This window comes from Eucyclogobius newberryi, unplaced genomic scaffold, assembly GCF_026437365.1.
Source record: "Eucyclogobius newberryi isolate DKJ021-1_F unplaced genomic scaffold, fEucNew1.0.hap1 SCAF_6, whole genome shotgun sequence".
Lineage (NCBI taxonomy): Eukaryota > Metazoa > Chordata > Actinopteri > Gobiiformes > Gobiidae > Eucyclogobius > Eucyclogobius newberryi.
In genome coordinates, this window is record NW_027316278.1 from 28,532,950 (window position 1) to 28,549,307 (window position 16,358).

At 42.8% G+C, this 16,358-nt stretch overlaps 1 protein-coding gene across 1 annotated transcript in view; it reads left to right on the top strand.

Moving 5' to 3' along the window:
• The window catches only part of ipo11 (importin 11), a 194,003-nt gene that overhangs the window by 155,035 nt on the left and 22,610 nt on the right, over positions 1 to 16,358 (top strand). The gene's annotated exons all lie outside the window — the stretch shown is intronic.

A 16,358-nucleotide genomic window follows, 5' to 3' on the forward strand; every position in this document is an offset into this window, starting at 1 on the left:
AATATCTAATGCAACACATTGAGTTGTAACAAATGTTTCAAAGATCTTAAGGATGGAAGACGTTTCTCCATCATCCACATGTTTTGGAACTCTGAAAGGCAGGTGTAAAGTCCTTATGACATGTACTCATGTTTTTATAATTATTGTCTGGTATTGTGCCTGTGGTTAATATTTATCGTTAGTCAGGTTGCAGTTTATGAAAAAAGTGGAGCGAGCAGAATTCCTCTACCTCATCAATAAACATAATTTCTTCAAAAAGGGGCAGGGACAATTTACACACCACAGACACACTTTTCTGACAGAAAAGTGCGTCTGTTGTGTTCAGATATTGTCAAATGATTGACAATAATCAACTATTGTGTAATCAACATGGATTTTGGCCCATGTTTAAAATATTTTTGCCAGGTAACGGTTATGAAATTACCTCTACGTCTCATCTGCACATATCCAACCATGAAGTAAAATTATAAAGTCTGATTTAGAGAAATGTGTTGTCTGAAAGCGCAGGGGGTGGAATTCTAAACGAGAGATTTGATTATGTCAAAATATGAGGTGGAGTGACGCAACTTGAGGGCGTGGTCTGGTGCATTCTGTGAATGGCCAGAATCATAACTGATGAACTTCAAAACTAATGCAGTTGAGTCGTGTTACTATCCCATATGGACGAGATACTCATTATAAAACAACCTTCATGGGCATAAATAACACAAATTCTAAGTTTTCTAAGCCTTCCCCATCTTCAAATACATAAAGTGCCTCTATGTGCATGTTTTTAAAAAACTGAATAGTCAGTCTGTACGTTTCATCCTTTTGACTTTAGCCCAAACTACAATGCTGTGCCAGATGGAGTCTCAAGACTTTGTGAAACAAATATTGCATGAATTTAACTGGCGATTTTCAAATGGAAAATATGAACATCAAATTGAAAATGTAGTGAAGGGCCCTTTCAACCTCTGTGACCTTTACTGAGTGCAATTTAAAGGTAGCATGAGTTGTGAGGGAAAGCTATTTTCTTTCCTCGAGCGTATAACTATGTCAACACTAAATGGAAAACCATGTAAGTTATCTACTGTTTCTTGTAGAACAATATCTATACAACTACAAATCGAAATGTTTTCTATTGATGTAGGTCAGTGGTCCCCAACCTTTTTTCTCACAAGAACTTGTTCTAAACTATGATTCCTGTCAAGGACCAATGGAAGGAGGTAGGCCAGAATCGAAAGGTGCAAAATTCAAACAACCCTTAAATTGGTTTTATTGCTAATTTTTGTTGTTTAGCTGGTTAACCTATACTATAGTTTCATTAGAGATTGACAGATATGGGTTTTTCTATGGCCAATGCTTATTTTTTGTCAGCCGATGGCTGATTTTCTTCTGAATAAAACACATCTATTGAATTATTAAATCATCAAAGTTCACTTGGATTATTAATTTATGAAAGATGCATGCAAATGGAACATTACTTGAACATGTATTTTAATAGTACAATTTAAAATGCAACAGTTAACACACAAATGTATTTTTGTGCAGAGTTAGTGTCATAACAAATGTGTCATAGTAAATAACAGGGAAATTGTGGTTGGCAGTTAAAACACATTTTAAAAGGGTCCCCAACGTGTTAACCCTGCAACGAGCCGGCCCCTGTCCAAGGTGAAATATATATATAATATAAAAATAAATCTAAAAATACTTTTCTAACTACACAAATGTTTCCTTTTTCTTTAACATTCTGTGATTTCTACATGTGACATATACTTATAGATTCAGTGTGGAAAAGAAGTATTCAGAGTGTTCAAATACTTCTTGATTACTCCATGACCCCTCCATGATGACATGATCTCCAATGTAGAAATCATGGAGGGGTCTGACATTTTCATCGTAGGTGCATTTTCATTGACACAGAATTTTGAGGAAAAAAATCTGGAAATCACATTGTATGATTTTTTTATAATTTATTTGTATGTTATTGCTGCAAATAAGTATTTGTAATAAGTATGGCAAATACTTACTTTCTTCACTGTAACACAACCTTAACTCAAGTGAATAAAACAATGTTATAAACACTCACTTTAATAACCAACATTCAGACAAGTTGAGTTTCAGGCCCAAACAATTTTGTCAGAGAATGGTAATGCTTCTTCAATATTAAGTCAAATTAAGTGCAGGCCCCTGGAGCGACTGAATGGACCACAAACACACACAAAAAACATAGTCAGTCCTACACCATGTTTTCCCTTCACAGTGCAGCTGTGATGTGCGCAGTTGCCCTGAGACGGCTCCAAGCAAAACATGCATCTTATCGACCTGTATTCATCTACAAAACTTCACTTCTATTGAACTCTTTCTCCGCAGAGATGGTACCACTTTACATAAAAGCTTCTCAGTATGTATAGTCTTTGCTTTTAAGCATGGATTGAATGATGTAATGTAAAGGTGCCCACTATACCAGGATGGAGCTCTAGTCAGTGGCTTGCAAAAAATGATCGTATTCCTGGTCACATCATGACCACAAACTCAATAACATTTTAGTAAAAAAAATTGTGAAAGAACAATACAAAACGGTTGACAATTGTGAAGTAAAAAGGAAAATAATATTTTTTTGCAGTGCAGTACAGTGTTAAAAAAAAGGGAAGCGAGGCACAAATACATACCAGAAATTAAAACTTTACAATTCCATAACTATTATAACAAAAAGTCAATCATATCATACAAAATATAATGTATATAAATAAAAAATAAACTCTTTCTCCCCCTTCAAGCTCGGGTCCTCTACCAGAGGCCTGGGAGCTTGAGGGTTCGGCGCAGTATCTTTGCTATTCCTAGCACTGCACTTTTCTGGACCGAGATGTCTGATGTTTTTTCTGGGATCTGCTCAAGCCTCTCCTCCAGTTTGGGGGTCACTGCCCCAAGTGCTCCGATCACTACGGGCACCACTGATACCTTCACGCTCCAGGCCTTCTCCAGCTCCTCCCCGAGGCCTTGGTATTTCTCTAGTTTCTCTTGTTCCTTTTTCCGGATGTTACCATCCCATGGCACTGCAATGTCCACCACCACGGCTTTCCTCTGACCCTTGTCGACCACCACTATGTCCGGTTGGTTCGCCATTACCATTCGGTCTGTCTGTATCTGGAAGTCCCAGAGGACCTTGGCTCAGTCGTTCTCCACCACCTTTGGAGATGTTTCCCACCTTGTCCTTGGGGACTCCAGCCCGTACTCTGCACAGATGTTTCTGTACACTATGCCAGTCACCTGGTCATGGTTCTCCATGTATGCTGTCCCTGCCAGCGTCTTGTGCTCCTGTGCTGCCATGATCAGGGCCTCTGTGCTGTCCTTCAGACCGGATCTTTCTAGCCATTGGTAGGATTCCGTGATATCAGCCACTTCAGTTATGTTCTGGTGGTACATCCCATGTAGGGGCTTGTCCTCCCATGATGGTCCCTCCAGCACCTCATCATCCTCTGTTTCCCATTGTCTGAGACATTTACTGAGCATGTGTGCGTGCGTTAGGGCTGGGTATTGCTAAGACCCTCGCGATACGATACATGGGTAAAATGGGTAATGTTCTAACTCTGGATAAGAAAATGTTTGAAATTTCACGTTTATCCACAAAGCACTTATTTATAAATCCATTATGCTCTAATAACTCCATACATCCATCCATTCATTCATTCATTCATTTTTTACCGCTTGTTCCCTTTCGGGGTCGCGGGTGACTGGAGCCTATCCCAGTGACTTTGGGCCTTAGGTGCCAACCAACTGATCCAAATAGAAATATAAGGAACATGTTCTAGTAAAGTATTGCATGTTTCTTGCCAAACAATTGGCCTGGTCTGAACATGCTGCAGCAGCATCTTCTGCACAGATCAGCTTCTGATCAGGTCCACAGCTCCTTCTCACCTCGGCCGAGAGGAGCAGCACAAACAGCAGATCAAAAGTACTATTCCATTTTTTTAATTTAAAAACATATCGATACTTTGACTCAATATTGACATGCGTATCAATACAGAGTCTGTGACGATATATCGCTATATCGATATTTTGAACACAACCCTAGTGTGCATGTGCATAATATGTCACAGTTTATAATTATTATTTTAAAGCATAGATGTTTTACTGCTCTTTTCTGTATGCATTAAACATGACCGTGATGCATTATGTATGAGCGAGTGAATGTATGTCATTATTTGGATGAAGGTGAATGCCTGCAGTAGTGCCTCCTGGCCTGAATGCACAGGTTTCTGGGGTACACTAAAAGTGTATATGTCTGCTGAGCGTCTGCTGATCCAGGCCACTTATCACCTCAGTCCAGACTCTAGCTGTTTGCTCCGGGGAATAAAGAGAGGCGAGTCCAAGTCACACCACTGTCCATAATGCACTGGGGGTATGTGTGGTTTTGATCGCGTTTGAGGAAAAATTTAATAAGACTCCAATGACCTTCACAACATGTACAAGTCCTTCGAGCTTTGGATTTGGGGGGCACTATGGATAGAGCAATATGAAAAAGTTCATATTACAATCTTTTTAGTGCAATGGCTCAACTCAACAAATAGAAGATTGATTGGTTGGGTAAAAGTGTAGAACTGCCATAGAGTAACAGAATCAACAGTACTTAAAATCGTGTGTGTAAACAAGAGTCTGAAACTCATGATTAGGTCGCATTCAAGTTTGATGTCATATATTTGTAAGGAGGGCTGAAGCCTATACAACCTTATGCTATCTAACCCAGCTGAATCCTCAAACACTGAACCAGATTATTGGTGCATTCTGGTTGTCACAGAAAGCTGTCAACCATAAGATGGAGATATCCACCATAAACCAGGACTGTGACTTTAAACTCAACCTTTTTTGCATTTAGAAGCTTGAGACTCGGCATTCCATAATGAAGTGGTTCCAAGTAGGCTTTTTACTACTTTCTGTCAATGACGAGAGCAATCCATGCGTTAGAGTTGGCCATAAATCTTGGTATACAAGTTGGTTCTATTATTTGCTGTTTTTTAATGCATAATGTGTTATCGCAGTTGTACCGCAACTGTCTCTGCCTCTGGACTTGGAACCGTCTGTCAAATAGAAGTTTCTTGCATGCGCTCAGGACAGAAAAATGTCACCTCTCCGGGGATGGAGTGGTGCAGCGCTACAGGAAATAAATATGGACCATCTCATCTCCAAGTGTATTCCCAAAAAAAAATGGGAATAGACTGCTGGCCTCTCCTTTGAGTGAATGTTTCTGACTAAACTTGAATTCTACAAATGTCATGGTAATGTCTTATTTGTCACTAGATGTTTTGCGATTGCCTTGTAAAGTTCAGTGCACATTTAGTTCAAATGACGCCAGCTAAACTCGAGGGAAATTAAAAGTTTGAGATTTGTCCCTCTGAGGCTTCTCTACAGTATATTTTTATAGTTGCCTGTTGTGAGCCCAAGTTGTATTCCAATTAATATTGAATTAATGAATTACTTTATAACATTTGGTATAAACCAAATTTTGCTGGTCCAGTATTTGACAGCTCTGGACAATAACGGATGTTATTAAATATTTAGTTGTACTTTTTATGATGATTGTAGAAATTTACAGCCATGTTTTTAGCTTTAATACTTATCCATTTCCATTAGTAATGGAGTTCCACAGTGGCCGTCCACCGCTTGGTTCTCTAGGATTCCGAAACAAATGTTAAATAACAAATAAATGTTTGAAAGCTTGCTTGGGGCTAATCTGGTAAGTAAATGATCTAATCAAGATCTATAGTTTTATTTAGAATATGATTCTGAATCATATTATTAACTGCTAGTGCAAGTTTTACATTTGTTTTTTGGAATTAAAGTAACCCTGTTATGGACATTAGTTACCACGTAGCTGCTTAGACTTTCATATTTTAATTTTGTACATCCCCTTGTCAAAAATTCAAGTCATGTCAAACCATTCCATGGTGGGTATTGTTTCTGATGGCTCCCATGGTTCTTAGCACTTAGCTGCTGCCGAAGTGTATATCAGCTCATTGGTCTCAGTGTTGGTTGTGGTAAGATTGCATTCAACGCCTCATTCACATTCCCCGGGAGACTCGAGGTGCTCTGGTTCCCCAGCACCTGACGCAGACCTTGTTTAGTCGGGCGACGTCTGAGCCGGCATCTCATGTATTTCATTGTCACTCATCATTGTATGAGGGAGGCATTATCAGAATCAGAAAATGTTTATTGCCATTGTCAATGAACAGAATTCACAAACATAGGAACTTGTCAGTTGCGCCAAGGGGCCAGACCCTTTTCAGAGGCCTGTGCAGGGGCCGTGTTGTACACACGGGCCACCGCGGCAGTGTTGTACCTCGTCAATCTCAAGCTGTGATGGCTGTTGGAACCTTGAGCTACTAGTTGTTGGCAGTAAGCTTTGATTGTGGGTTGAGCTGTAGCAGTAGCTAAGGGGCAAGACCCATGGCGCTTGATGTGTGCGTGCGTGCGTGCGTGCGTGAGATAGATAGATAGATAGATAGATAGATAGATGGTAACATCTCAATAAAGCAATCTGTGATGTGAAAATTAGCAACTGTAATGCAAATGTATGCATGGCTGTTAATCATGTTCATGAATATACTGAAAAACTAACTCCGCCTTTCAACTTCCCTCAATCCCCGCCTGTATTAGATAATAGACAGTGTTTTTTTTTTTTTTTTTGGTCCCCTAGTGTGAACACATCTTGTATCCTGTACCGTGCTTCGCTCCCAGCCTCCTCTCAATTTCCCTTCCTCATGGCCACAGTGATTTGAATCCATCCTTTCCACATGCAAGTTGTTTATTTAGCTTCCCTCCTCTGTCCTCATCTCACCTTGCACACTCTGCCCCGCTGCCTTTTTTCATCAGTCACATCACCATCGCTCCGGCTGCCTGTGGGTCACATTTGAATGATTGCTTTTTTTTTTTTTACCACCAATATTAAAACATGTGCTTGTTGCCATTCTGAATTAATGAACAGGCAGGAAACAAGACTAATTAAGTCAGCTCATTACTCATTATTAAACACTTTAAATACACATGGGAACATGTGATTGCTTTGGTACAGTAAACGCAGCTTTGCCACTTGCATCTTGGGAAAGAAAGTAGTGTCCCACTGTTACCTGTTCTCCTTTTGTCCTGCAATTCTAAATTAATTAACTGACAGGATATAGGACTAATATGTTGGCTCTTACCTTTGGATTGTTATACTCTTGAAATCAACTAGAAACCTGTGATTGATTTGGTACAGTGATAATACGATTTGCCACTGGCATTGAGAGAAAGGCTAATGGTTGACGGTTTGAGTTCGGCTGCGTATTTGGCACACATTCTATGTATCATTGGGCAAGACACATCACTCACCTTGTCAATGTGAATACGCCAGTAACTTTCAGAGCAGCTGTGGCTTGACAACTAGTGCATAAATAATGGCATACTAAAAAGCTCTTTGATTCATTCATTCATTTACTGCTTGTTCCCATTAGGGATCTCATATACCTGGAGCCTATCCCAGTGACTTTGGGCCTTAGGCCAGGTTACACCCTGGATAGGGGCCAGCTCGTCACAGGGTTAAAACACAGACAACCATACACTGTCATATTCAATATTTTCATTATTATTATTAATAGTTTTTAATGAACATGATTTTCAGTACAAATGTTTCTACTGTTTAATTTTCCTGCTTGAAAAAAGGAACATGTTTCCATCTGAAGCCTCAGACTGAGCATGTTTATGTTCATTTAGATATAGGAAGGATTATTTAATGTCTTGTTTGGAGACATCTTTAGTCTTGTGTGGAGACATCTTTAGTATGCATACAGTGCATTCAAGAAACTCAACTTGAGTTTTTTATAATTTCGTTTTTATAAGCAGAGCATAAGTTTGCCTTCTGTTACGTATTTAGCTATTGGTGTTCTAATAATAGCAGTGATTTTTAGTTATGTTGTGATCGTGCTATGCTCACGCTTTCATCCATGTTGTGACCAACTTTATCCACTCTAATGTTGTTTTTACTGCTGCAAGACTTGGCTCAGACTTTGCTCAAGATAGTGACAGACAATCCATCTAGCAGTCACCCTACCATGGAACTAGAATGTCTCCAAAATTATCTCTGACAAACACATTTTAGTTTGTCCTAACGTGAAGTAAACATCGTGGTACTGGAGAACAAGACGGTTTCCCCATGTCTGTCTGTTAGTTATTTCTCCGCCTGGTGCAAGATTTGCTACATTGTGCACCGGTAGCTATTTGTTGTTGGGACATTTTACAAAAAACTATGTTTCCATCTGTTGCGTATGTCTTCATTACCATTTTAACAGTACAATGTGCTTCGGGCTACTTGAATAAGTAAATGTTATAATTTAAATAGTTCTGTTTTTGTTGTAATCTTCATGCACTAATGTTGGCCACCTTGAACAAACTTGTATGGTTATAAAGTTTTAAGAATATGTGAAGAGCACAACAGAGGCCTTGTAGTGGTGATTTAAAAAGTTTACTTACTGTATTTAAACTTTTGAACCGTAAATATGAGTAAATAAACTTAGAAACAAAATGCTCTGAGGCCTCCAAAGCTTTCTGCCAGAAAATACAGATTTACTCAAATGGACATCAATGAAACAAAACACAACTCCAGGCATTTTAACACAACTGTAACAAATTAATTTAGCCTTATTTAGCCCCTTGAAGACTTGAAAAAGCTTTTGATTGACATTATGATTTCAGCAAGTGGCAAAACATTAATTTGTTCAACTCAAGCTTTGGGCTACAAAATAATTTGACACTTTGTATTATTGATTATTTCAATGGGGGCTAGTAGCTGTAAATATATTGCACATTTTATATTGTGATGAAAAACACAAATTTTCAAACGGTATTGCATATCTAATCAGTAAACCAGCTTGAATTCAAAATGGCTTCTCCATGCTGTTGCACTGTGTCCTAAAACAATGTTTTCCCCATGCCTGCGGTGCTCGTCTCGGTCTCGTCTCAGATTTGTTGAGGGTCTGTGACTTTCATCTTGGCGTTCCACATGACTACACTCAAACTGTCTCTGTGTTTGGGCTGTGTACATAATGCATCATTTGATTCTTGTGCTCCGCTGTACAAGGCCGGTGCCATCAAACAACAAGAAGGATGGGACACATCAAAGACCCTCTCCTCTGGGTACTAATGACAGGGGTTTTGTCCTCCGCTGCTGCCACTATCCACAAGAGGCTATTCACTTCAGCACTTTGTTTTTGACTACCAGCCGACCAATAATGGACATGCACACCAAATATACTTTTTATTGACTCCAATGTTATGCTTTGGGATTCAGCTTTTGATTAAGAAAGTTACGTGAGCTCTAACTTCTGTACGGAAATACAATCAACGATGCTACTTCTTCATGCAACTCCTTTGCTGGTAACATTTGTTAGAATTTTGTTACATACTCACTTTTACCAATAACATTTTTCGTTTTGTTTTTTCCCCTATAGGCTTTATTAGACAGGAAAGTATAGTGTATAGTGTGAAATGGAGTGCATGAGAGCTACCCACTCGGCCTGCCAATCTATGCCAACAGCCTCTTTCACACTCATACAATTTAATAATGAAAAATGATTGCATGCGTTTAAATCTCATGCTTCCAATTCCCCCCCTCCATCTTTATTACGAACTATATCAGTGCGTTGCTAAATGCATGTATAGTCAATTTCAGAATCTGAATAAAATAGGGGTTTATTGCAATGAGCAGAATTCTCAAACTAGGATCTTGCTTTGGCATTAAGGTGCAGCATCCAACAATGAATAATAATAGTAGCAAAATATATCAGAAAGGGCATGCATTTAAAAAATAAAAAATAAAATAGACTTGGGCTGAATATATGCACAATTACAGTTGGTCGACTGGATAACCTCTACAGCAAAAGTATAAATGATTTGCTTAGAATCAATTATAATTATAGTAAAAATATATTAAAACTAGCATATACATTTTGTGTATATAATATAGATATGTATACAAAATATGTGTAAAATAACAAACCAACCATATCCACACTGTTCCCTTTTTTAATATTGTGAAAAATAAACCTTTGTTTTTATATATATATATATATATATATATATATATATTTGGCCTGTAGATGGGTGAATAGCTAGTAATTATCACAACAAATGCATCACATCATGGCTTTTATATCTGATTATTCCTATAAATTGCTTTTTCAAATGTAAATTAACAAGCAAATAATCCTAGACAAAGACATAATCAAGTGGTCACATTTGGGCTTGTTTGACAGAATCCGTCTCAAAAGTGATGATAAATTGTAACTCAATCATGAAATTGTCATTCAAGAGCTTTTCATTTGAATACCAAATCCTATTGACGGCAGAGGCCTTTTAGAGGTATAAATTTATAGGAAATGAGTTCAGTGCCTTATCAATCCACTGAGGGCCACACAAAGCCTTAGTAATGAACATTTGCCATTCAGTCTGAAGCCGGCCATCAGTGTCAGTATAATTTGGTTTTGTGAAATAACAGACCTTCGTGACAGTTATTTTTGCAACATCGGATATCAAGATTTTCATTTGCGCCGTCGCCCCAGGTCTACTCTCCTATCAAATTTTGTTTCCATCTCAGTCTCTTCTCTCTTTAGCATTCATCCATCCGTGAGCTTATTGAGAGTGTAATCAGCTGGACTTCCTTTGATGGGAATAAAAACTAAATAAAATTTTCTGCCAAACATGAAGAAAAAAAAATGCAGCAAAGAAATAAGTTTTTAATCTTCAGAGTTTCAGAAACCTCTCCTTGAACCGACACCTTAACGTGGTGGAGGGGTTTGAGTGCCCGAATGATCCCGGGAGCTATGTTGTCGGGGGCTTCATGCCCCTGGTAGGGTCTCCCAAGGCAAACAGGTCCTAGGTGACGGGTCAGACAAAGATCGGTTCAGAAGCCTCTTATGATGACAACACGAACAAGGCAGTTTACGTCGCCCGGATCGGCGTCACCGGGGCCCCATCCTGGAGCCAGGCCTGGGATGGGTGCTCCATGGCGAGCGCCTGGTGGCCGGGTCTTACCCCACGGGGCCCGGCCGGGCACAGCCCGAAAGAGCGACGTGGGGCCGCCCTCCCGTGGGCCCACCACCCGCAGGAGGATCCATAAGGGGCCGGTGCAGAGAGATCTGGGCGGCAGTCGACGGCAGGGGCCTCGGCGACCAGATCTCCAGACACAGAGACTAACTCTGGGGACATGGAATGTCACCTCGCTGGGGGGGAAAGAGCCTGAGCTTGTGCGGGAGGTTGAGCGATACCGACTAGATATAGTCGGCCTCACCTCCACGCACAGTTTGGGCTCTGGAACCCATCTCCTCGAGAGGGGCTGGACGCTCCACTTCTCTGGTGTTGCCCGCGGGGAGAGGCGACGGGCTGGTGTGGGCTTGCTGATAGCCCCTCAGCTCAGCCGCCACGTGTTGGAGTTTACCCCGGTGAACGAGAGGGTCGCGTCCCTCCGCCTTCGGGTGGGGGACAGGTCTCTCACTGTTGTGGCGGCCTACGGGCCGAACAGCAGTGCAGAGTACCCGGCCTTCTTGGAGTCCTTGGGAGGGGTACTGGACAGTGCACCGACCGGGGACTCCGTTGTTCTACTGGGGGACTTCAACGCCCACGTGGGCAATGACAGTGACACCTGGAGAGGGGTGATCGGGAAGAACGGCTTCCCCGATCTGAACCCGAGCGGTGTTCAGTTATTGGACTTCTGTGCTAGCCACGGATTGTCCATAACGAACACCATGTTCAAGCACAAGGGTGTTCATCAGTGCACATGGCACCAGGACACCCTAGGCCGGAGGTCAATGATCGACTTTGTTGTCGTGTCATCAGACCTCCGGCCGCGTGTCTTGGACACTCGGGTGAAGAGAGGGGCAGAGTTGTCAACCGATCACCACCTGGTGGTGAGTTGGATCCGCTGGCGGAGGAGGAAGCCGGACAGACTTGGCAGACCCAAGCGCATTGTGAGGGTCTGTTGGGAACGTCTAGTGGAGCCCTCTGTCAGTAGGGTATTCAACTCGCACCTCCGGGAGAGCTTCTCCCATGTCCCGGGGGAGGCTGGGGACATTGAGTCCGAGTGGACCATGTTCTCCGCCTCCATTGTTGATGCGGCTGCGCGGAGCTGTGGTCGCAAGGTCTCCGGTGCCTGTCGTGGCGGCAACCCCCGAACCCGGTGGTGGACACCGGAAGTAAGGGATGCCGTCAGACTGAAGAAGGAGGCCTATCAGGCCACTCTGGCTTGTAGGTCTCCGGAGGTCATCGAGGGGTATCGGCAGGCCAAGCGAGCCGCGGCTCGTGCTGTCGCAGAGGCAAAAACCTGGGCCTGGGAGGAGTTCGGGGAGGCCATGGAGGAGGACTATCGGTCGGCACCAAAGAAATTCTGGCAAACCGTCCGGCGCCTCAGGAGGGGGAAGCAGTGTCTCACCAACACCGTTTACGGTGCGGGTGGAGGCCTGCTGACCTCGACTGGGGATGTCGTCGGACGGTGGAAGGAATACTTTGAGGATCTCCTTAATCCCTCAGTCACGTCTTCCGAAGAGGAAGTAGAGACCGGGGACTCGGAGGCTGGCTCATCCATCACCCAAGCTGAAGTCACTGAGGTTGTTCGCAAACTCCTCGGTGGCAGGGCTCCGGGGGTGGATGAGATCCGCCCTGAGTACCTAAAGTATCTGGATGTTGTAGGACTGTCTTGGTTGACACGTCTCTGCAACATTGCGTGGCGTTCGGGGACCGTGCCTCTGGACTGGCAGACCGGGGTGGTGGTCCCTCTGTTCAAGAAGGGGGACCGGAGGGTGTGTTCCAACTACAGAGGGATCACACTCCTCAGCCTCCCAGGTAAGGTCTATTCCAAGGTACTGGAGAGGAGAATCCGACCGATAGTCGAACCTCGGATTCAGGAGGAGCAGAGTGGTTTTCGTCCCGGTCGTGGAACACTGGACCAGCTCTATACCCTCCATCGGGTGCTCGAGGGTTCATGGGAGTTTGCCCAACCAGTCTACATGTGCTTTGTGGATCTGGAGAAGGCTTTCGACCGTGTCCCTCGGGGTGTCCTTTGGGGGGTGCTTCGGGAGTACGGGGTCCGGGGCCCTTTGCTCAGGGCTGTCCGGTCCCTGTATGACCGGAGCAGGAGCTGTGTTCGCATTGCCGGCAGTAAGTCAGACCTGTTCCCAGTGCATGTTGGACTCCGCCAGGGCTGCCCTTTGTCACCGGTTCTGTTCATAATTTTTATGGACAGAATTTCTAGGCGCAGTCAGGGGTCGGAGGGTGTCTGGTTTGGGGACCACAGGGTCTCATCTCTGCTGTTTGCAGACGATGTTGTCCTGATGGCTCCATCAAACCCGGACCTGCAACATGCACTGGGACGGTTTGCAGCCGAGTGTGAAGCGGCTGGGATGAAAATCAGCACCTCCAAATCCGAGGCCATGGTTCTCGACCGGAAAAAGGTGGCTTGCCCTCTCGAGGTGGGTGGGGTGTCCTTGCCCCAAGTGGAGGAGTTTAAGTATCTCGGGGTCTTGTTCACGAGTGAGGGAAGGATGGAGCGTGAGATCGACAGGCGGATCGGTGCAGCGGCTGCAGTGATGCAGTCGCTGCATCGGACCGTTGTGGTGAAGAGGGAGCTGAGCCGAAAGGCAAAGCTCTCGATTTACCGGTCGGTCTACGTTTCCTACCCTCACCTATGGTCATGAGCTTTGGGTAGTGACCGAAAGAACAAGATCGCGGATACAAGCGGTCGAAATGAGTTTCCTCCGCCGTGTGGCCAGGCGCTCCCTTAGAGATAAGGTGAGGAGCTCGGCCACACGGAGGGAGCTCGGAGTAGAGCCGCTGCTCCTCCACGTCGAGAGGAGCCAGCTGAGGTGGCTCGGGCATCTGTTCCGGATGCCTCCTGGGCGCCTCCCTCGGGAGGTGTTTCAGGCATGTCCCACCGGGAAGAGGCCCCGGGGAAGACCCAGGACACGCTGGAGAGACTATGTCTCTCGGCTGGCCTGGGAACGCCTCGGGATCCCCCCGGAGGAGTTAGAGGAAGTGTCTGGGGAGAAGGAAGTCTGGGAGTCCCTGCTCAGACTGCTGCCCCCGCGACCCGGCCCCGGATAAAGCGGCAGAAGATGGATGGATGGAGAGTTTCAGAAAGTCTGCAGGAATTTTGGAAAATCGCCATTTTTGTGTATGGATGCTTTTGTTTGTAGACATTTACATTTTCATTCTTAATCCGATCTTTTTTGTGTCCAGAGGTTTACTTGAATTATTAACTTTTAGTTCAAATGTAATTGCACTTTCCTTAAAATAAATCACAAGTTTAACAACTTTTCTGGCCTCTTGGGGATATGAGTTAGCACTTTTCAAGCAGACATTTGTGAAATTGCTTTTGATTTGTGGTCTGGGCGATAATCGAATAAATCAACTGCAGTTGTTTTTAAGTTTTGATGTCAAAATATCAATATTATTCGATGACATTGATCTGATAATCTGATCCCTGCATCAAAACAGCATTTTGGTGGCATTGTGATATTATGATCCAGTATTTCCCTCCCACTCTTCCCAGTGGTCAGACTCTGCATGCTCTGAAGTTACTGGTAGATTTAACCAATTATATTCAAATTTTAATTGAATTCAAATCAATGTCAACACATCAGCAGTTGCCTTGAAGGACTGCAAAAGTTTTTTTTACCTGCAGAAATTTGGAAAAAGAAGATTAACCTACGTTTACATGAATTGAGCAAAAGGAAAACTGTTTCGGAGTATCGGTTTTCAGAAACAACTAAAATGTGACAGTGTGCATGAATTGTAAGAAGAAAAAAATCAAAAGTGAGGTATTGGCTCTAAAAACTTGAATTTGTCTATTTTTGTCAAACTATAAATAGATTCAAATTTTATTCTCCATTTTATTGTGTTTTCCTGTAAGCCTACATTCTCTTGTCTCATTGAACACAAATCAAAGAAGAATAAATGTCCTAATTGCTTTTTGACTCACTGTACTGCAGGATGTTTAGTCTACACCGTATTGGCAGGGGACTGATTGTCATGAACCGGAATTTCAAATGTTAACCTTTTCATATGTTGATGTTTTGTGATTTGAGTGCTGACAATAATTGATCATCTGTCTGCTGGGAAGTGATAATAACAGTGCATAATTGGCGGCTTCATTCTGCATGTGGCTAATTGGATTGAAATCCAATCTGTTGTTGTCACTGTAGCGTGCTGGGGCTGCTGCACTGTGCTCGCTGCAGTTCATTCTACGAGCGTTTGTGCGCGTTTTTCCAACATGTCAGACTATGACTTACTGATGGCGCCTTGCTGCCGTTAAGTAAATCATCACGACCATTAGTGCTTACTTTGATCCAACTTTGATTTACATTCCATGAGGCCTTGTACATGAAGAATTGACAAATTGCTGGTTGTTAAATGTCGCATTTTGAAAGTTAGAGCCTAGCATTTATGGGTTAGAAAGGAGAAATTATGCATTTCTAGAGTATACAGTAGGTTTTTGCACTATTGATGCATGTGCCTGGGAGAGTTTTTCATTCCTACAGAGTGCATAAGCGCAATAAGGAACACAATTTACAAATGCATCACAACAAAATATGCTGGTCTTTGTCAATAGTCATACTAGTTCTAGTCACATGTCCAGGTAGAAGCTAGTTTTTTTTTGTTATGTTTGAGTTTGAGTTTTGAGCCAAATGCACATCTGAAGTCGGCTACAATTCAACCACTGTAGTGCTCTTATCCTATTTTCAATTTATGTACTGAGTGAAAGTCACAGACACTAGATAAATACGAGGGGTGAAAAACAATGCCAATGTGTTGATGTTTCAATCTGAAAAATGTTGGTCATAAAATATGTATGTCTATAACTGCTGTGGCATTTAAGAAGAGCATTTTGAAACCACCACCATATTTAGAAGAGTTGGAAATTGTTGGCTAATGGTTTGGAAGCTGAGTTCTAAAAAGTCTTTGCATTAATAATTCAAACGCATTTTAAATAAAAAAAAAATACAGTACAGTATATGCGTTGTAAGTACAAAACGCGCAGCTATAAATCTGAGCTTTCATATTTATCATTAATGCAGGAAAACCTTAAGATGATTTATCTTTGTGACAAAATATTTTCTGTTTGGCTCCCCGGAATGGACTGCACCTATTGTAATTCTGATCCAACAAATTTTCACAATAGAAAGTTGCTTACGGCTGTGGTCCCTGCAGCGGCTGGTTCAGTGGTGCCAGATGGCTCAGCAGATTCCAGACTGGAGTCCACACACGGCGCCTATGACCCTGAGAGCCTGTTGCTCTCATCCCGGGTGCTGAGGCGCATGCACAACTCTCAGCACTCCGCTCATGACTCAGCCAAAATCACT